At 34.6% G+C, this 20165-nt stretch overlaps 1 pseudogene; it reads right to left on the bottom strand.

Moving 5' to 3' along the window:
- Window positions 1-2930: 2930 nt before the first annotated feature.
- Window positions 2931-5833, bottom strand: LOC148945820 (uncharacterized; annotated as a pseudogene).
- Between the last annotated feature and the right edge of the window lie 14332 nt (window positions 5834-20165).

A 20165-nucleotide genomic window follows, 5' to 3' on the forward strand; every position in this document is an offset into this window, starting at 1 on the left:
ATTTATGTACTGTGGATATATAAGGTGCTTATAGAAAGTGTTGACGTAGAAACTCAAAAAGGGCTCATTCGATTGGAAATTGAAAGGGCTAGTGCCCTTTTCAATAGTCGAAAGTGATTGGAAGGCTTGACATTCTTATAGTAAAGAGCGATGTGGGTACAATGTATATTATATTTTTATTGTTTAGACCAGGGCACTTCGTATTGAAGGAGTTGTCATAGAAACTTCGAAAAGGGCTCATTCGATTGAAAATAGAAAGGGCTAGTACCCTTTTTAATAGTTAAAAGTGATTGGAGTGCAACTAATCCCCCTCCCACGCCTACCCTCCCAATCGCCCATTATGTTTAAAAACTAAATGGTGCCTTAAGATTAAATTAAAATGCACTGTGTTAATGCTAAATCCCAAAAAGGCATCTCAGCAGTATCCCAAGAATCACTGAGGGTATTCTATTCAATCTTTTGGGGTTACTTCTGCTCTTAAAATTTAACCAAATCAAAATAAAAAGTGTATCCAAGCTATCGAAGAAAGTAAACAGATTTTTTCTATGAATGGTATCAAGTTTTGTATTTCAGGTTAACTAGAGGAGGTATGAAACTAAATTAAATCCTACTATTAGTGTCCGGCTTTTTAAAAGGGCGTATGCTGTTAAAAATTGCTGAAAAATTTTCTCCAGCATACAAATAACAGGCCAAACTATAAAGTCTTAAAAAAAACGAAGAGATTTAAACTATTATTTTCTTTTTCCCAGAAAAGACTATGTCAATATAAAAAGAGCAGAAATTAATTAAGAAAAACTTTTTCCACAAGAGTTTTTCAAAGCAAAGTAAAGAACTCCATTAAACCAAAAATGATCAAAAATAAAGTCAAATAATCTTCCAAGCGTGAAACTACCACTAGTCAGCATCGATAAATACATGAAACACAAAACGAACAGAAATTACAACAAATAACCGAGCATAACTCAAAACGAGCAAAAATTAAAGTGAGTAGGGCTCAAAACCCCTATACAATCCCAAGGCCAGAATATAATTTGCACTTTACTGAAAAAAATACAAATGAATGTGCATTGTCAGTTTAATATACATTTACTGATATTTATTAATCGAAATGTTAATATTATTTGATTTTTTAAAGTTATAAAAGTAATAACATTTATATTTTTTTCAGGCTGATTACCCAAAATCCAAGCCAGATTGGATCTCTATATGTGTTTACTGTTTTTGTCTTTTTGTACGCCGGTTACGCCAGGATACTGATTGATGGATATCAGATTTATTACTGATTGATGGATATTATTGATGGATGATTAGATCCAGATGCGACCGTAAGCGGGCCTTTGGCACTACTAGGAAGGGAAGACCAGATCGTGATTCTGTTTCTTCAGAAGATGGGATGTTCCCATTATGGTGGGTCTCCTATGGACGGCTTTAAAAAAGACGATATTTCAGATCGGTAGATATAAAAAAAGGAAAAATAAAATGATAAAAAAGGATAATGATCTGGTAAAAAAAGGAGAGTAGTCTAAGTTTGTGTTTTTTTCCTGCTGTTTTTGGGAAAGTGGAGATATTATTTTTTTTCAAGTTCTGATATTGCGATATGCTCTTTGTAATGCTGCTTAGTATGGTCTTATTTAGATAATCACAAAACTTATCATTCGTAAAAAAAAAACTTTATATTAGCATATCACATCTATGTTTGGACGCCATGTAGATCTTAAAACACAATCTTCATTCTTTCTCATTAAAGCATAGAGCTAGACACATAGTAAACTAAACCTAAATTAAGCCTAAAAAAATAATATTTACGAACCTTTGTTCTCCATACCCCATGGAAAAGACAGATGTTAACAACTCTTCAAAAATACATCAAACTTCAAATGCGTCGAATATGATCAGGGTTAAAAGTACAACTTCTTTTACTACAAGGATTATGTATAGATTCTAAGAAGATATCAGAAATGAAATTAAAGAAAATTGTGGAAAACGACATAATTAGAGAAAATAGTTTGTAGGCGTCAACTAGTCCTGAGTATGCTATAAATTCAACTACGGATATCTTGTGCTCTAATGTGCGATTTTACACGAATAATATACTTCTTGTGTGATTTTCTTATGCTTAATAAAAGGAATTTTCAAGAAAATAGGAATAAAAATGCTTTAAAAAAGGCAAAAATCTTTTACAAGTGTAATTAAAAATATGTTAGCAAGCTGATAAATATGCATTACTTTATATTAGAATATCACATTTATGTTTGGACGCCGTGTAGGTCTTAAAACACAATCTTTATTCTTTCTCATTAAAGCATAGAGCTAGACACTGAATAAACTAAACCCAAGTTGAGCGTAAAAAATTAATATTTTACGAACCTTTGTTCTGCAAACCCCAAGGAAAAGACGGATGTGAACAACTCTTCAAAAATACATCAAAATTCAAATGCGTCGAATATGATCAGGGTTAATAGCACAACTTCTTTTACTACAAGGATTAGACATAAATTCTAAGAAGACATCAGAAATCAAATTAAAGAAAGAATTTTGTAAGAGAACATATTTAGAGAAAATAGTTTGTAGGCGTCATCTAGTCTTGAGTATGCTGTAAATTCAACTACGGATATCTTGTGCTCTAATTTGCGATTTCACACGAATAATGTACTTCTTGTGTGATTTTCGTATGCTTAATAAAAGGAATTTTCAAAAAATAGCACTATATTTAATAAAGATTTTTTAAAAGGGCACAAATCTTTTGCAAGCGTAATTAAAAATATGTTAGCAAGCTGATAAATATGCATTGCTGACATTTAAAAGTGTTTTCATATATATTGCTGACAAAATTTTCCTGATTAAACAAATTAAATATACAGAAAAGTTTTTCTCTCGCATCAATTCTTTGATACTTTGTATCAAAAAAGTTTTGTGAACAAACAAAACCCTTACACACTGACATACAAAAATGGTTTTGCCACAGTGTGAGTTCTTTGATGATTAGATAGGGTACATTTTCGGCGGAATTTTTTATCACATCTATAAGATTCGAAAGTTTTTTCTTCAGTATGAGTTCTTTGATCATTAGATAGGGTGGATCTTAAGCTGAATTTTTTCTCACATCTATCACATTCGAAAGGTTTTTCTCCAGTGTGAGTCATTTGATGACCAGATAGGTGGTGTTTTTCTTGGAACGTTTTCTCAGATATATCACATTTGAAAGGTTTATCTCCGGTATGAATTCTCTGGTGATAAGATAAGCTGTAGCTTGAAGTAAAAAATATCTTACATACATCACATTCGAAAGGATTTTCTTCAGTGTGAGTTCTCTGATGATAAGATAACCCGTAACTTGATGTAAAACGATTTTTACATATATCACATTCAAAAGGTTTTTCTCCACTGTTAGTCTTTTGATGACCAGATAGGTGGTGTTTTTCATAGAACGTTTTCTCACATATATCACATTCAAAAGGTTTATCTCCGGTATGAGTTCTCTGGTGACATTATAACCCGTAACTTGAAGTAAAACACTTCTTACATACATCACCTTCAAAAGGTTTTTCTTCAGTGTGAGTTCTCTGATGATAAGATAACCCATAACTGGAAGTAAAACGCTTCTTACATATATCACATTCGAAAGGTTTTTCTCCAGTGTGAGTCTTTTGATGACCAGATAGGTGGTGTTTTTCACGGAAGGTTTTCTCACATATATCACATTCGAAAAGTTTATCTCCGGTATGAGTTCTCTGGTGATAAGATAACCCGTAACTTGAAGTAAAACATTTCTTGCATACATCACGTTCGAAAGGTTTTTCTTCAGTGTGAGTTCTCTGATAATAAGATAACCCGTAACTTGAAGTGAAACGTTTCTTACATATATCACATTCAAAAAGTTTTTCTCCAGTGTGAGTCTTTTGATGACCAGATAGGTGGTGTTTTTCACGAAACAATTTCTCACATATATCACATTCGAAAGGTTTATCTCCGGTTTGAGTTCTGTGATGATGGGATAACCCGTAACTTGAAGTAAAATGGTTCTTACATTTATCACATTCGAAAGGTTTTCTCCAGTATGAGTTTTCTGATGATTAGATAGGGTGGATTTTTTGCTGAATTTCATCTCACAAATATCACATTCGAAAGGTTTTTCTCCAGTATGAGTTCTTTGATGAACAGATAGGCAGTATTTCCTTCGGTCTGTTTTCTCACATTTATCACATTCAAAGGGTTTTACTTCAGTATGAGTTCTTTGATTAACAGAAATGCAGACTTTTTTGGCTGAATTTCTTTTCACATCTATCACATTCGAAAGGTTTTTTCCAGTATGAGTCCTTTGATAACCAGATAGGTGGTGTTTTTCATAGAACGTTTTCTCACATATATCACATTCGAAAGCTTTATCTCCGGTATGAGTTCTGTGATGATGGGATAACCCCTAACTTGAATTAAAATGTTTCTTACATACATCACATTCGAAAGGTTTATCTCCGGTATGAGTTCTGTGATGATAGGGTTAACTTGAAGTAAAATGTTTCTTACATATATCACATTCGAAATGTTTTTTCTTAGTATGTGAAACCTCCTGTTTTGTCATATCATTTTCAGTAGGAATGTTGCTTGGCACCTGATGTTGACAATTCAAATTCATTTTTTCCTTTGGACACATTCTTGTAAGACCTGGCATGCTGGATAATTCACATCCTTCTTTGCTGATACCATTATCATAGAGCGTTGTAACTGGGAAAAGTAAAATAATATAAAATTCACTAAAAATAAACACAAATTCTTCTATTTTTACCCATTATTTTATTTGGTATAAAACTCAGCTCTTAACAGCTCTAACCTTACACAGCTACCATAACTTTAATTTTAATTACTTTTACCTTGGTTACAAATTTATAAAATCCAATTTGAGGCATCATTTATATTACAGTACAAATTCTTTGTTCCTTTTTTTTGTTTGGTGTTTTAAATTCTTAAGAAAGGAGACTTTAATAAATTATCTTAACAGTGGGTTTGTATAAAAAGCATTGCTTTACTGTATTATTTATATGCTACATTAATTTCCTACTTTTACCAACTATGGCAGTTTCTTCAAATATAATAATCGAATAATTAATTTTTTGTATTTTTGTTACACAACATAATATTCTAAGTAATTCTACATTACATTCAAATAAATTTTCAAGGTTTGTCAAAGCAAACAAGGCTTTATCGTAGGAGCAAATAACCGATTTCTGATAAAACTCTTCTTAATTCAATCTTCTGAAAAAAAGTCTATTTAACATTTCTGAAATATTTTAGTAGCATGACTTTATCACTATTTTTACTACTAGAAATGTTGGAACATTTTTTTTTAAATTTAGGCATTTCTGACGATAAAAAAGCTAATTAAATATTTTATATTAGTAGCCTGAAAAAAACAACTAAAATCTCAAAGAACTTTATCAAGCTAATAAAGTCAAGGTCGTAATCCGCTTTCAATTTTGGAAAAGTTAAAATTTATGGAAAACCCGTATTTCATTTAATTCTAAAATCCTCCTTGCAGCAACAAGGCTGATTCCACTCCATATACATTATCCACTTATTTCGTGACATTGTTGCCATAAAAGCAAGTAAAACCGAAGCCGTGGTTAAAAAGAATGCCATGACGTAGATAGTTTTACTACTGATGACGGTCACTGTATATGTGACCGAAATATCTGGTATTTTTGTGAATTTCTATCATCACTGTCTATTAAAAGGATTTTATCCCTATTTGAACTTTTATTTATCAGAATGCCATGAGTAGGGAGAGACACACTGGCATATTATTTTTATCTCTCACACTACTTGTACACATGTCCATTGTACCCAAAACAACAGAAAATATCTCATATGTTTTAAATTGTCAAATAGTTCTGGAATTATAAAAGCTAGAAAAAAGTTAAAAAAAAATTAGTATATCGCTTTATAGAGGCATTTAATTGGGATGGACAATTTTATGTCCTAGTTGAAACCATCCTTGGGTATTATTTACTATTTTTTTTTTTTTTATGCAATCAGTGCGCTCAGATTCAACAGACACAATTTTACGCCCCAAAACAGATTAAAAAAAAAAGTAATATATACCTTTTCATTTCGAAAAGCAGAAATAGAGAAGATCATCAAACCGTTCGTGGTAACGAACTGGAAGTAAGGAGCAACCTGGCTCAATAGTAACCGAAACTCTAAAAAACGGAATTTTGATGCCAATAGATACATTAAAAAAATTTGATTTTTATGCTGATTTCAAATATACAAGTTTCTTTAAGTTTAGTCTTACCTATCAAAAGCTAAAAGCCTGAGAAAATTTCCCTTAGTTTCGAAAAAAGGGAAAAAGACCCCCTCAGAACATAGCATCTTAATGAAAATCACACTTTCGGATTCAGCGTATCAGAGAACCCTACTGTACATATTTCAAGTTCCCTTCTGCAAAAATGTGGAATTTTATATTTTTTGCCAGAAGAAAGATCACGGATGCATTTTTTTCAGGGGGGATAGTATTGAACCAGTGGTTAAAACTGTCACGAGAGGGCTCATTGGTACGGATGTTAAAGTTTCTAGTGCCCTTTTCAATTGACCAAAAAAATGGAGGGCATCTAGGCCCCCTCCCCCGCTAATTCTTTCCCCGAATTCACCCAATTCAAATTTTGAGATAGCCATTTTGTTCAGGACAGTCGAACAATTTAATAACTATGTCTTTGAGGATGACTTAATCCCCAGAGTTCCCCGGGGGAAGGGCTGCAGGTTATAAACTTTGTCCATTGTTTACATATAGTATTGGTTATTGGGAAATATAGAGACACTTTCAGGGGGATTTTTGGTGGGGGGAGGCTAGGAGCAGGGGCTTAAGTAGGAAGATCTTTCCAAGGAGGATGTTTTCGTGGGGGAAGGGACATTGCTATGAAGAGGGTGCCGAATTTGCCAGCATTTTTTAAAAAACGATCAGAAATTAAATAAAGAGAAACTAATTTTTTCAACTAAAAGTAAGGAGCAATATTAACTTAAAACCAACAGATATTATTGCATACATAAGGGGGTTTGCCCCCCCCCCCCCCATTAAATGCCTCGCTCTTTACGCTAAAGTTTTCTTAGTACGTTAAAATGAGCTACTTATTCTAATTAAACGGCCTTTGTGATTCAGGGGTCATTTTTAAAGAATTGGACCAAAATTTGAACTTTAGTGTAAAGAGCGAGGTATTGACTAGGGGGCAGACCCCCTAATATACATAATAATTTTGTTTGTTTTAAGTCTTAATATTGTTCCTTACTTTCAATTGAAAAAACTTGTTTTTTTTATTTGATCATATCTGAATTTAATCCTTTATCCTCGTCAATATTCGACTCCCGTTTAAGATGGTCAGCACTAAGTTTACAATCTGTAGAGATGTCAGGGGCAACAGCAAAAAGATTGGCTTCATGTTTCATTAATAACATAGAATATGTACTTCCAATAAAATCTTTATCATCATTTGAGGATGTATCTTCAGGTTCTACAAAAAATCAGAGTAAACATCATATAAAAACACTTAAGAAGTTTGTTACTTATAATACGTTGAAACACATTATAAATATTTAAAATGCCACAATTTTAACAGGGTACTCTATGGATGAGTAAAGATGAAATGGACCTTCTTGCATCTAAAGACCTTGTAAATATAAGAGCAAGAAGGGTTGCAAAGAGAGGACGAGCTTAGTAAATTCTTTCAAAACGTTTCTTCACTATGATTGAAGTAATAGCTACTCATTAAAAAAGAAGAAGCTTAAGACATAACTGGAAAAAAAAATGGATGAATGACTCACTATTTGATTGAAAAATAAATAAAGGTGCAAAATAAAAAGTATACAATTGAAATCATCAACGTCAAAATGATGTATTAAAGACTTTATGCCCCCCCCCCTACCAGCAAAAAAATCATTTTTATTTTGTCGCTGATTTGTTCCTTTTTTGGTATTTTATGATGTTTTAGTTTTTGCTCTGAGTCAATTTGTCATCTTTATTTTAGAACCAGACTCCTTGAAGAGATAACCAAAAAACTTCTTATACAATGTATCTTCTTTTTTTTAATATATCTTATCTTGTGACCATAGATACGAGAGTTTCGACAAGAAAAGTTTTTAATATTTATGGGTTTAGGTTTAAAGGGTTTGAAGAAAGAGAATAGAAAAAAAGGATAAGAAAAGTTTAACTGAAGGTGAAATGCTTGACATACTTTCAAATATTATAGCTTTTTTACGATTTTTAATTTATACCTCTCCTCAACTACCTGTTCCTAAAGTAAAAGTAAAAGCTATAAGAAATAACTACAAATTTTAATAAAAACTAAAAGCTTAGCAATAACGAGAGCAGTTCGATCAGTTGAAGCAAGGCTTCTGAATACCATGACATAATTTGCACTTTAATACTATTCCTAAAACATTGTATCTTTTCTATTTTGACAGACTGGATTAATTTAAACTCTTTTGATTTAGTTCAACTATACAAGCAGAACTATTAATAGTGGCAGCCTTGAAATTTTCAATTTAACACCCTCAGTTGGCCTTGTGATATTCATGAGAGGTTTTAATGACAACCAGCATACACATATTGCCATATGATTTAGTTTTGAAGTAACATAACCTTTCCGTGAAAGTTTCTACTTTATACCTTGTTGTATTCCTAAGATATTCGGCCTGGATATATTGACGACCTAGATGCACGGCAGAAGTAGTGGTAGAAGTAGCGGTAAAAGTCACAAGCCTTGAGATTTTCAGATACACTATACACCTCTTTGATAACCCACACGTAAATAGTTTGTCTCCATTCAGTTGAACACCGCCCTTGCCATTTTTAGAAAGTTAAACTAATATCCTTAGCATTAGCACTAGCAGTAGGCATAGCAGCAGAAGCAATAGTATGATCAATTGGACTAGTAGCCTATTAGTGATAGCAGTACTTGTATTATTAGTAAACAGTGTAATAGTATTCATATTAGTGCTTTTTAGTCTGGTGCAATATCCCCGTCTCATCCGCTGATAGTTTCATCTTAATACTTTAAGCCATTTTTTACATATTACTGGTAAGTCCTGTTGATAAGCAGCATGTACATAATATGTTTAGCGTAGCCCAACATCCCCTCAACAGTCCCTGAAAGTTTCGGATAAATTTTATTAGCCTTAGTAATATTAGTACTAACAGCAGGTACAATTACAACTAGTGTTAGTATACACATAGTAGGTTTTTATTAGATCAACATACCCCTTAACCTGCCATGAAAGTTTCAACCTAATACTGAAAATCATTCTTATTATACTGCTGATACGGCCTTTTGATAGCCGTCATGCAGATGTTGTGTTTCAATTTAATTTAACATACCCCCTGAAAACGTCTAACACCCTTAGTCTTATTTGAAACGGTAGAAGTAGTAGGAGTAGTATTCATACAGCGTCTTTTGGCTAGTTCAATGTCCCGCTCATTAAAAAACATCCACCTTCGACGATGTGAACAGCAGAAAATCCAAAACAAACCCTCTTGGGATGTAGAAAAGAGGAGACACTCTTGGGTTCAAACGCAGGCCCACCTTCCTGGGGAATCCAGCACCCATTTTCAGTACACCACCCCTACTATGACACATCTCAGAAGCCTCTTAGATCCCCTCCCTCCTCCTCCCCCACTTCTCCATTTTCATCAACAGCCAATCAACAACCCGTTCCTATCCTATTCCCCCTCCCCTTTACCCCTTTCCCTGCAGAAGGAGAAAATTGTTGGTGACTTCAGTTTAAATAATCCTGTTGCTGTTCCAGTCGTGATAGTGGGCAAGAAATTCCAAAATAAACCTTTTTCCCGGGAGTTTCACGACAAACGTTACGTATTTCCTTCCTTCCTTTACAGCAACGTCGAAAGTTTAAATCTAAAGAAATTTTCTGAACCTCAGACCACGGCTCAAATGCTTGGCTCTTCCGTTATCTGTGTTTCCAAGGTCCACCAACAAGATTTTAATTTATTGAAGGTTCCTAACTTTGCTTCTTTTATTAAACTTCGGCCTGATGACCATCCTCTTGGGAAAAAAGGAGGTGGAATTGTGACCCTCGTGCATAAGATTTTAAACCTCAGCATTTAAGTATACCTTTTCTTGAAGATAATGATGAAATTATTTGGGTCAAAGCCCAACCTAAGCGACTCCCTAGGCCGCTCTCTGCCGTAGCAGTATGCGTTTTCTATTATACACTTGGTTAGCCCGCTGTGGCAAGAAAGGCTTTTTGGGAGAAGCCAAAGGAATCGACAAATTAGGTTCAGAGAACTCACCCATATTTTGGAGTAGTAATGCTAGGAGATGCTAACAAACTCCATAGTAAATCGCTGGCCAGGTCACTTAACCTTAAAACTGTAGTCAATTTCCCAACAACTAAGGGGAGTACTTCTCTGGATATAATCCTGACAAATCTTTCGGAATATTACCAGAATCCAAGTAAACTAGCACCACTTGGTGGAAGTTATCAATATATGCTACATGGAACCCCTTGGAAAAAGTAAAAATTAAGTATTCAGTAACCGAAGTTACTTCAAGGCCGATCACTGACCATGGTCTGCTGCAATTCGGTGACTAGATAACTGGAGAAAACTGGATCGCGGTCTCTTCAGCTAAAGACTTGGATTCCCAAATTGAAAAATTCCATAATAAGGTAAATTTGAAATTTCTCGAGTGCTTTCCCGAACGTAAGACTAAATTCTGTTCTAGTGATAAACCATTCGTAAATCATAGGCAGCGCAATCGCGCTGCCTAAGTAAAGAACGATGTTGGCACAATGTATTATTATTTTTGTTTTTTTCTTTTTCCATACCAGGGCACTTCGTATCGAAGGAATTGTCGTAGAAACTTCGAAAAGGGCTCATTCGATTGGAAATTGGAACGGCTAGTGCCCTTTTTCATAGTTGAAAGTGATTGGAAGGCATCTAACACGCCTTCCACGCCCACCATTTCCCCAAACACGTCCAATCAAAATTTTGAGATAGCCATTTTGTTCAGCGTAGATGATTTCCCGATAGAAAATATGTTTTTGAGGAGGTGACTCCCCCACAACCCTCAGGGCAAGGAATTTAAGTTATGCCCTGGGGCATATAAGAACGATGTTGGCACAATGTATTATTTATTATTTCTTTCCTTTAGACCAGGGCACTTCGTATCGAAGAAGTTGTCGTAGAAACTTCGAAAAGGGCTCATTCAATTTAAAATTGGAGTGGCTTGAGCCCTTTGTAATAGTCGAAAGTGATTGGAAGAAAACAACATCCCTTCCAGGCCCACCATTTCCCGAAACACAGCCAAACAAAGTTTTGAGATAGCCATTTTGTTCAGCGTAGTTGATTTCCAGATAGAAAATATGTTTTTGAGAAGGTTACTGCCACACGAACCTCAGCGAAAGAGCTTTAAATTCTACCCTGGGGGCATATAAGAACGATGTTGAGACACTGTATTATTTATTATTTTTTCCTTTAGACCAGGGCCCAGGGCACCTTGTATAAATGAAGATGTCGATGAAGATTAGAAATGGGTTCATTCAATTGAAAGTCGGAGTGGTTTGTGCCCTTTTCAATAGTCTAAAGTGATTGGAAGGCAACTATCACCCCTTCCCCACCCACCATTTCTCGAAACACATCCAATCAAAATTTTGAGATACCCATTTTGTTCAGCGTAGTTGATTTCCAGATAGAAATTATATTTTTAAGGAGAAAACTCCCCCACAGCCCTCAGGTCAAGGGTTGTAAGTTATGCCTTGGGGGGATATAAGGTTTTATTGAAAGTGTTGTCGTAGAAACTTCAAAAAAGGCTCATTCGATTGGAAGTTCAAAGGCCTAGTGCCCTTTTTAATGGTCAAAAGTGATTGGAGGGCAACTAACCCCCCTCTCACGCCCACCATTTCCCCAAGCATACCCAATCAAAATTTTAAGATAGCCATTTTGTTCAACATAGTTGAAAGTTCTGGAAATTAGGTCTTTGAGGATGAGAACTCCCCCAGAGCCCTCAGGGCAAGAGTTGTCAGTTATGCCTTGGGGGCATATAAGGTTTTTATAGAACGCGTTGTCTTGGAATCTTCAAAAAGGGCTCATTCCGTTGGAAATTGAAATGTCTAGTGCCCTTTTTAATAGTCGAAAGTGATTGGAAGGCAACTAACACCCCTTCCACGCCCTCCATTTCCCCAAACACATCCAATAAAAATTTTTAGATAGGCATTTTGTTCACCGCAGTTTGAAGTTCAGGAAATTATACCTTTGATTAGAATACTCCCCCGACAGTCTTCAGGGCAAGGGTTATAAGTTATGCCCTGGGGACGCATAAGTTTTTATTAAAATATTTGTCGTAAAAACCTGAAAAAGGGCTCATTCGATTGGAAATTCAAAGGCCTAGTGTCCCTTTTAATAGTCTCGAAAGTGATTTGAGGGCAATTAACCCCCCTTTCACGCCCACCTTTTCCCCAAACACATCCAATCAAAATTTCTAGATAGCCATTTTAATCAACGTAGTTAAAAGTTATAGAAATTAGGTGTTTAAGGATGAGAACCCCTCTTTTCAACAGGCAACTAACTGGAAAGTTAGTCGCCATTTCCCCTATCACACCCAATCAAAATTTTGAGATATGCATTTTGTTCAACGTAGTCGAAAGTTCTGAAAATTAGGTCTTTTAGGATGATAACCCCATCAGAGCCCTCAGTGCAAAGGTTGTAAGTTATTCCCTGTGTGCATATAAGGCTTTTACAGTCAACATTATCGTAAAAACTTCAAAAGGGGCTCATTCAATTGTAAATTGAGAGGATTCGTGCTCTTCTTACCAGTTAAAAATGATTGAAGGGCAACTAATCCTTTTCTCACACCCGCCATTTCCCCAAACATATCCAATCAAAATTTTCAGATAGCCATTTTGTTCAACGTAGTAGAAAGTTCTGAAAATTAGGTCTTTGAGAATGACAACCCCTCTCCTCCCAGCCCCCAGGGCACGGGTTGTGAGTTATGCCCTAGAGGCATATAAGGTTTTATTGAAAGCATTGTCGTAGAAACCTCAAAGGGGCTCATTTGATTGGAAATTGAAATGGCTAGTGCCTCTTTTTAATAGTTGAAAGTAATTGGAGAGCGAATAACGCCCCTCTCACGCTCACCATTTTCCCAAAGACATCCAATAAAATTTTGAGATAGCCATTTTGTTTAACGTAGTTGAAAGTTCTGGAAATTAGGTTTTAGAGGATGACATCCACCCTCATAGCCCTTAGGGTAAGGGTTATAATTTATGCCCTGGGGGCATATAAGGTGTTTATAGAAAGCGTTGTCGTAGAAACTCAAAAAGGGATCATTCGATTGGAAATCGAAAGGTCTAGTGCCAATTTTAATAGTCGAAAGTGATTTTTATAGTAAAGATCGATGTGGGTATAATATATTATTTTTGTGTTGTTGTTGTTGTTTAGACCAAGGCACTTCGTATCAAAGGAGTATTCGTAGGAAATTCGAAAAGGGCTCATTCGATTGAAAATTGAATGGGCTGATGCCCTTTTTCATAGTCAAAAGTGATTGGAGGGCAACTAATCTCCCTACCATGCCCACCCTCCAATTTGGCCATTATGTTTAAAAACTAAATGTTGCCTTAAGATTAAATCAAAATGCACTGTGTTAATGCTAATTCCCAATAAGGCATCTCAGCAGTATCCCAAGAACGACTGAGGGTATTATGTTCTAACTTTCGGGGCTACTTCTGCTCTTAAAACTTAATTAAATCAAAATAGCGTAAGTGTATCCAAGCTATCAAAGAAAGTAAACATATTTTTTTTGCGAATGGTATCAAGTTTTCCATTTCAGGTCAACTAGAGGAGGTATAAAACTAAATTAAACAGTACTATTTGTGTCCAGATTTTTAAAAGGGTGTATGTTGTTAAAAATTGCTGAAAATTTTTCTCCAGCATACAAATAGCAGGCCAAACTATCAATCCTTAAAAAAAAAAAAAAAAGATTTGAAGTATTATTTTCTTTTTCCCTGAAAAGACTATGTCAATATAAAACGAACAGAAATTAATTAAAAAAAACTTTTGCCACCAAATTAGTTTTTCAAAGAAAAGTAAAGAACTCCATTAAACAAAAAAGTAGCAAATTAAACAAATAACCCAAAACGAACAGAAATTACAATAAATAACCGAGTCAAACTCAAAAATGAGCAGAAATTAACATAAGTTGGACTCAAAATCCCTATGGCTTCCCAAGGCCAGAACATGATTTGCCCTTTACTGCAAAAAATACAAATGAATTTACATTGTCATTTTAATATACATATACTGATATTTAGTAATCAAAATGTTAATATTATTTGATTTATTAAAGTTATAAATTAAAAACATATAAATTTTTTTCAGTAAAGTGCAAATTATGTTCTGGCCTTGGGAAGGCACAAGGGTTTTGAGCCCAACTTATTTTAATTTCTGCTCGTTTTGATTTTGACTCGGTTATTTATTGTAATTTCTCTTCGTTTTGGATTTCATTTATTTATCGATGCTGATTTGTGGTAGTTTCATGCTTGGTAGATTATTTCATTTTGTTTTTGCTCATTTTTTGTTTAATGGAGTTCTTTACCTTTCTTTGAAAAACTTTTTTTGTGGCAAAAGTTTTTTTAATTAATTCAGAAATAAAGCGACTGATAAAACATAAATTGCACCTAATACAAAAAAGTTAAGAAAACCAAGCAAAACAGCTGGCAAACCAAATAAAATGGAAAATCAAAGAGGCACAAGCAAATTACTATGAAAATGATATTGACCATCTTTTGGAGTCCAAACCTTCGTAGTTCTTCAGTAAAGTAAAAAGTCTGACAGGTAAAAGTTCTCAACCAGTTGACTTCCTGAAGGAAGAGCCTCTAGAGAAAACTGCAAATGATTTAAAATCCCATTTTGCTTCAATTGTGCAGTCTTGCCCCCCTCTTCCACCTGAGGCTCCTTCAGTAAATTTAACTACTCCTTCAGATGATAATTTAATTGCTGATCCGTAAACTCTCTTTGTCAAAAATAACTTCCGTTGCCCCTTTTGACATTCCAGTTGCTCTCATTAAAGCATTTGCTAAAGAGTTATTATTTCCCCTTCAGATAATTTTCAATAATATAACAAAAAGAGGATATTTTCCAAAGAAATGGAAGAAAGGGTTTATTACCCCCATTCCAAAGAAAATAACAGCTAATGATATCTCTGGTGTCCGGCCGATTACAGTTTCGTCAGTTTATAGCAGAATATACGAAAGCTTTGTTGCCACATGGCTGAAGAAATACCTTTTGAAAGTAACAGATCGAAAGCAATTTGGTAACATCCCTAAGTGTTCGACAGTTCATTACATCATTAATTTAATTGATTTTATTTTAAAACACCTGGATCAACCTGGGCAATGGATAAACTTATTTGCAATTGATTTTAGAAAAGCATTTGACCTTGTTGATACCAAAATTCTTTAGAAAACATGGCTGAAAAAAATATACCCAGCTTTATTATTAAAATCATCAAGAGCTTCTTAACAAATAGAGAGCAAACTGTAAAGTATAAAGACCAATTTTCCACTTCTCTGCCAGTTTTTTTGTGGAATTCCACAAGGAACTGTGATTGGGCCGCTGGGCTTCCTCCTCATGATAAATGAATTTGCTGCTGAGTTGGGGGACAGATGGAAATACGTTGACGACTTGTCCTTAACGGAAGTCGTATCTGAGGATTCGAAGACCAATGCTGCTGGTTTCATCGACCAACTTACCTCAGAGGCGGCTGAACTATACATGGTCGTAAATAAAGACAAATGCTCGGTTACGACATTTTCTTTTGTTCGGAAAACTCAACCGTCTTTTGAACCTCCTATCGCTTCCGAGCTAATAAGACATAAAATAATGTTACTTTGTGTGGTGATTTCTTCTAACCTCTCATGGTGGGGGAATACAAAGATAATTGTAAAAAAAGCTAACGGCGCAATCCAAATGCTAGTAACAACTGAAAACATTTTGAATTCCTAAGGACAAACCGAAACTAATATTTTGCACGTTCATCCGCCCCTTAGTTGAATATGCTTGTCCGGTTTGGCACTTTGCCCTTATTCAGGATGAAACTGATAAAATGGAATGAGTTCAGAAGAGATCACTGCAAATCATTTATGGCGGTTCCCCTCTACCTTACTCCTTTTACCTCAAAGAATTTAAACTTCAATCCTTTTCTTCCCGCCGAGAAAAAACTATGCCAAAGATTTGGCTCCTCCCTCCTCCAACATCCCATTTACCGATCATTCCTTCCCCCACCTTTTGTCCTTATAAGATCTCGTCCCCCCAGGGAAGTGAATGAGAAGGTTCCGCGACTAACCCCAATCCACTGTAAAACAATGCGCTACAGTAAAAGCTTTGAACCAAGCTTTGTGAAATATTACAATAATCTCTAGTGTTTTTATTCTTTAGTTTATTTTATACTGACGAAGTTTTATCAGACAATTTTATTCTCAATCTCAAGTGTTTTTATCCTTTAGTTTACTTATCCTGACGAAGTTTTATTAGACAACTTTACTTTGCTATTTATGACTAAGAGACATCATATTTGGGCTTCGCCCACGAGAGCTATGTCTTGTTTTTGAATTAAATGAATTTGAATTTGAAATGACAATCTTAAAATTTCTGTCAGATCCATTTGGGGAAACACTACGCGTGGGAGGGGGATAGCTGCCCTTTCATCACTCTGACTCTTAAAATGGACACCAGAACTTCTGATTGCCAATGTCCGAAGTTTATGTGAAAATCCCTCTTTTAAAAGCCTTATACCCCCATGGCATAACTTACAACCCTTTCCCTGAGGGATGTGGGGGAGGGGTGTTCATCCCCAAAGACATAATTCCCGGACCTTTCAACTTCACTGAACAAAATGGCTATCTCAAAATTTTGAGTGGATGTGTTAGCAGAAACGATGAGTGTGGGGGACTGGTTGCCCTCCAATCACTTTCGACTATTAAATAGGGCACTAGCCATTTCAATTTCCGGTCTAAAGTGCCTCGGTCTAAAAAAAAAGAAGAAAAAGAATAGCCTACATCGAACCCGCATCACTCTTTACTTAGGCAGCACTTTTGACCTGCCGATCGTTACACAAAGAGAAGCAGTATTTTTCAACGGAAACTAAGAAGCAACATAAAACTCAATACTCTTTATGGTTTCATTAATTTTATTTTCTTTTTCTTTTTTTAGCATAAGCTTAAGTGTGTAGAAAAGCCATCCAACTCAATAATTTCGGTTCGTTTTAAGTTTTAATGTTCCTCCTTACTTTCAGAAAAAAAAAATTTAATCTAAAACAGAAATAAAGTGAAAGATTTAAAGCCGAACCGGCCAGCTATAAAAATAAAGAAGAGAAAACTCAAGATGAATATAACAGACAGGATTACAGGCAGTAGAAGGATAATAAAAATAAATACGACACTGATATTTCACCTGTATATATAAGGTGTCTTCAACACAAAGAAGCAAAGATAAAAGCTAAACTAAACCAAAATTGAATAAAATCTAAAACCAAGAAATAAAAAAAAAACAATATCTAGGTATACCTTTTGTTGCTAGTGTGATGGAGCACCACGGAAGCCCAATAGAACTGCTTTAATGAGAACACTGAAACGACTGGATAATATGAAATGAAATATTTAGTTGCTAAGTAATCCTCTTGCTTGCTTGTATGCTGCAATTCTCGTTGGTTTGTATTTATTCTATTCCCCTGGTGATTTTGTAAGTTATTATTACATTTATACATTCCCTTTTCAGAAGAATGTTATAAATCTCATCAAAATTCATGAATTCAAAAATTAGCAAAAATATTTTTTTTTATATTTTATTTGCTTCCCTAACCCACTGTGTCGAGGCTCTAACGTTAGAAATGGCTGCGGCAATGTCAAATTGTACGTAATGATCAGGTGGTGGCAAATGTGTTCTGCCAAAGCCAAAACAAACGTGTCAGAAGGCTTAATAAATTTTAAAGCTTTATCTATTGAGTTAAGCTGCTCAATATATCGTTAAACAAACTGTTGATGGGTTCGGCCAATGTAAAACCTTTCACAAGAACCAGAAATATTATACACACCACTACCCAAATTGCCAGGAGTTCGATCATTTCCAGATTTTCAAACATTGAAAATGGTCTAATTGCCACAATGCCTTATCAATGTTGTATTTGTGTAAAATTCGCTAAAATTTTTCACTAAGACCAGGTATATAAGGTAAAGAAACATAAATTTTTGTCAAATTCAATTCAGAAGACGGTGAAACTGCAGCTGGTGAATTATTATATGTAACGTGTCTATATCTATTATTTCGTTTATGAATTTAATCGGATAATTATTACAAAATAAAATGTTTTTTAAATAGAATAATTCTGAATTACGATATTCCTGGGAAAAAATTCAGTTTTAGTTTCAATTGCAGTTGTTGATGAAACTGCAGTTGTTGTTTTATAATAAATTTTTGTCAAATTCAATTCGGAAGACTGTGAAACTGCAGTATTTGTATTATTAGGTTGGATGTGTCAATTTTCTAATATTTTGTTTATGAATTTCATCGGATAACAATTGTGAAATAAAATTTTTTTTTTAAACACAATAATTTTGAATCACGATATTCCTGGGAACAAACTGTAAAAACCTTATCCACTGATGAAATTACAACTTCTATTTTTACTGAAACTGGGTGGCACGAGTGAAACTTCAGATATATGTCGCTATGTGTTGGTTTTCTATATATTATGAAAAGCAGATGGTTATCGATTTTAATTAACAAAATATTAAGAATTGGTAGTCTGTTATTTCCTTCAAACTCAACTGTATATTTAGTGTATTTATCAAGGGTATTAAAGGGTATTTATTCAAGAAAACAATTTAAGGATTCAAATCCCTATTTCCAAATACAATCTACCTCATCCAGCAATTTACCCCAAAAATAAGTAAAATGTATAAAACCCTGTATAGCAGGCATTTCAACAAATTCCACGAAAAGGTTTACCCACGGAGGTTAGATGACCATTTGCTTTTCACTAAATATAGAAAACCTAAACATAGCGAGAGACATCTAAATTTCTATATCAAGAATTGCAGCATTACAAGCAAGCAAGAATATTATTTCTCAACTAAATTATTGATTTCATATTATTTTATCCAGTCGTTTCAGTGTTCTCATTGAAGCAACTCTGTTTAGATTCTGTCGTGCTCGATCACAGCAGCAACAGCTATACCTGTAGATATTGTTTTTTATTTCAGACTAGTTTAGATTTTATCATTGTTTTTTTAGCGTTGGAGACGCTTTGTTTTATAAAGGCAAGCCATCCGCGTTGTTTTAGTTTGTCTTTTCCTTCTACCGTCTTTTGTTCTATTTGTCTTCTTCAGCTTGAGATTTCTCTTTGTTTCAGAAATAAAGAGTTTGACAGAAAAAGGCTGGTCTTAGATTCAGTTTATTCTTAGGAGCGGCGATTTTGGCACATATTCTACGACGGTGCAAGCAACTTTCATTTTACGAAGTATTTTTTATTAGGGTGAAATCCTGGAGTTCCCGGAGATCCTATAGACGACTTTAAATAAAGACAATCTTTCAGATTGGTAAATATAAAGAAAGGAGAAACAAATTGATAAAGAAAAAGGATAATGATCTGGTAAAGAAAGGAGAATAGTCCAAGTTTGTGTTTTTCCTGCTGTTTTTTGGAAAGTGGAGAGATGACTTTTTTTTAAGTTCTGATATTGCGATATGTTCTTTATAAATGCTGCTTAGTATGATCTTATTTAGAAAATCCCAAAACTATTACCAGAATAAAAGCTTTGTATTAGCATATCACATTTTAGTTTGGAGGCCCCTTAAATCTTCAAAAGCCATCTTCATTCTTTTTTCATTAAAGCTTTAAGCTAGACACTGAATAAACCTGAGTTGAACTTAAAAAATTAACATTTAAAGACCTTTGTTCCAGCGGCGTCATTTCATTCTGAACTAAGGGGGGGGGGGGCTAAGCAACTTCTGTGGGTCCCCCAAAGTGGCCAGATCACAGTTGTTTAAGAGCAACGTTCCTTCACAGTGGTTAGCCCAGGCCTCTCCCCAAATCAACTAATAATAGTAAGAAGCAATTTAAAAGTTTTTAATAAATACAGAGAACTTAAGTTGGAAAGTACTTCACAGTTTATTG

This window comes from Artemia sp. Qi Xiang Cuo, chromosome 12 (genome assembly GCF_049724085.1).
Source record: "Artemia sp. Qi Xiang Cuo chromosome 12, ASM4972408v1, whole genome shotgun sequence".
Lineage (NCBI taxonomy): Eukaryota > Metazoa > Arthropoda > Branchiopoda > Anostraca > Artemiidae > Artemia > Artemia sp. Qi Xiang Cuo.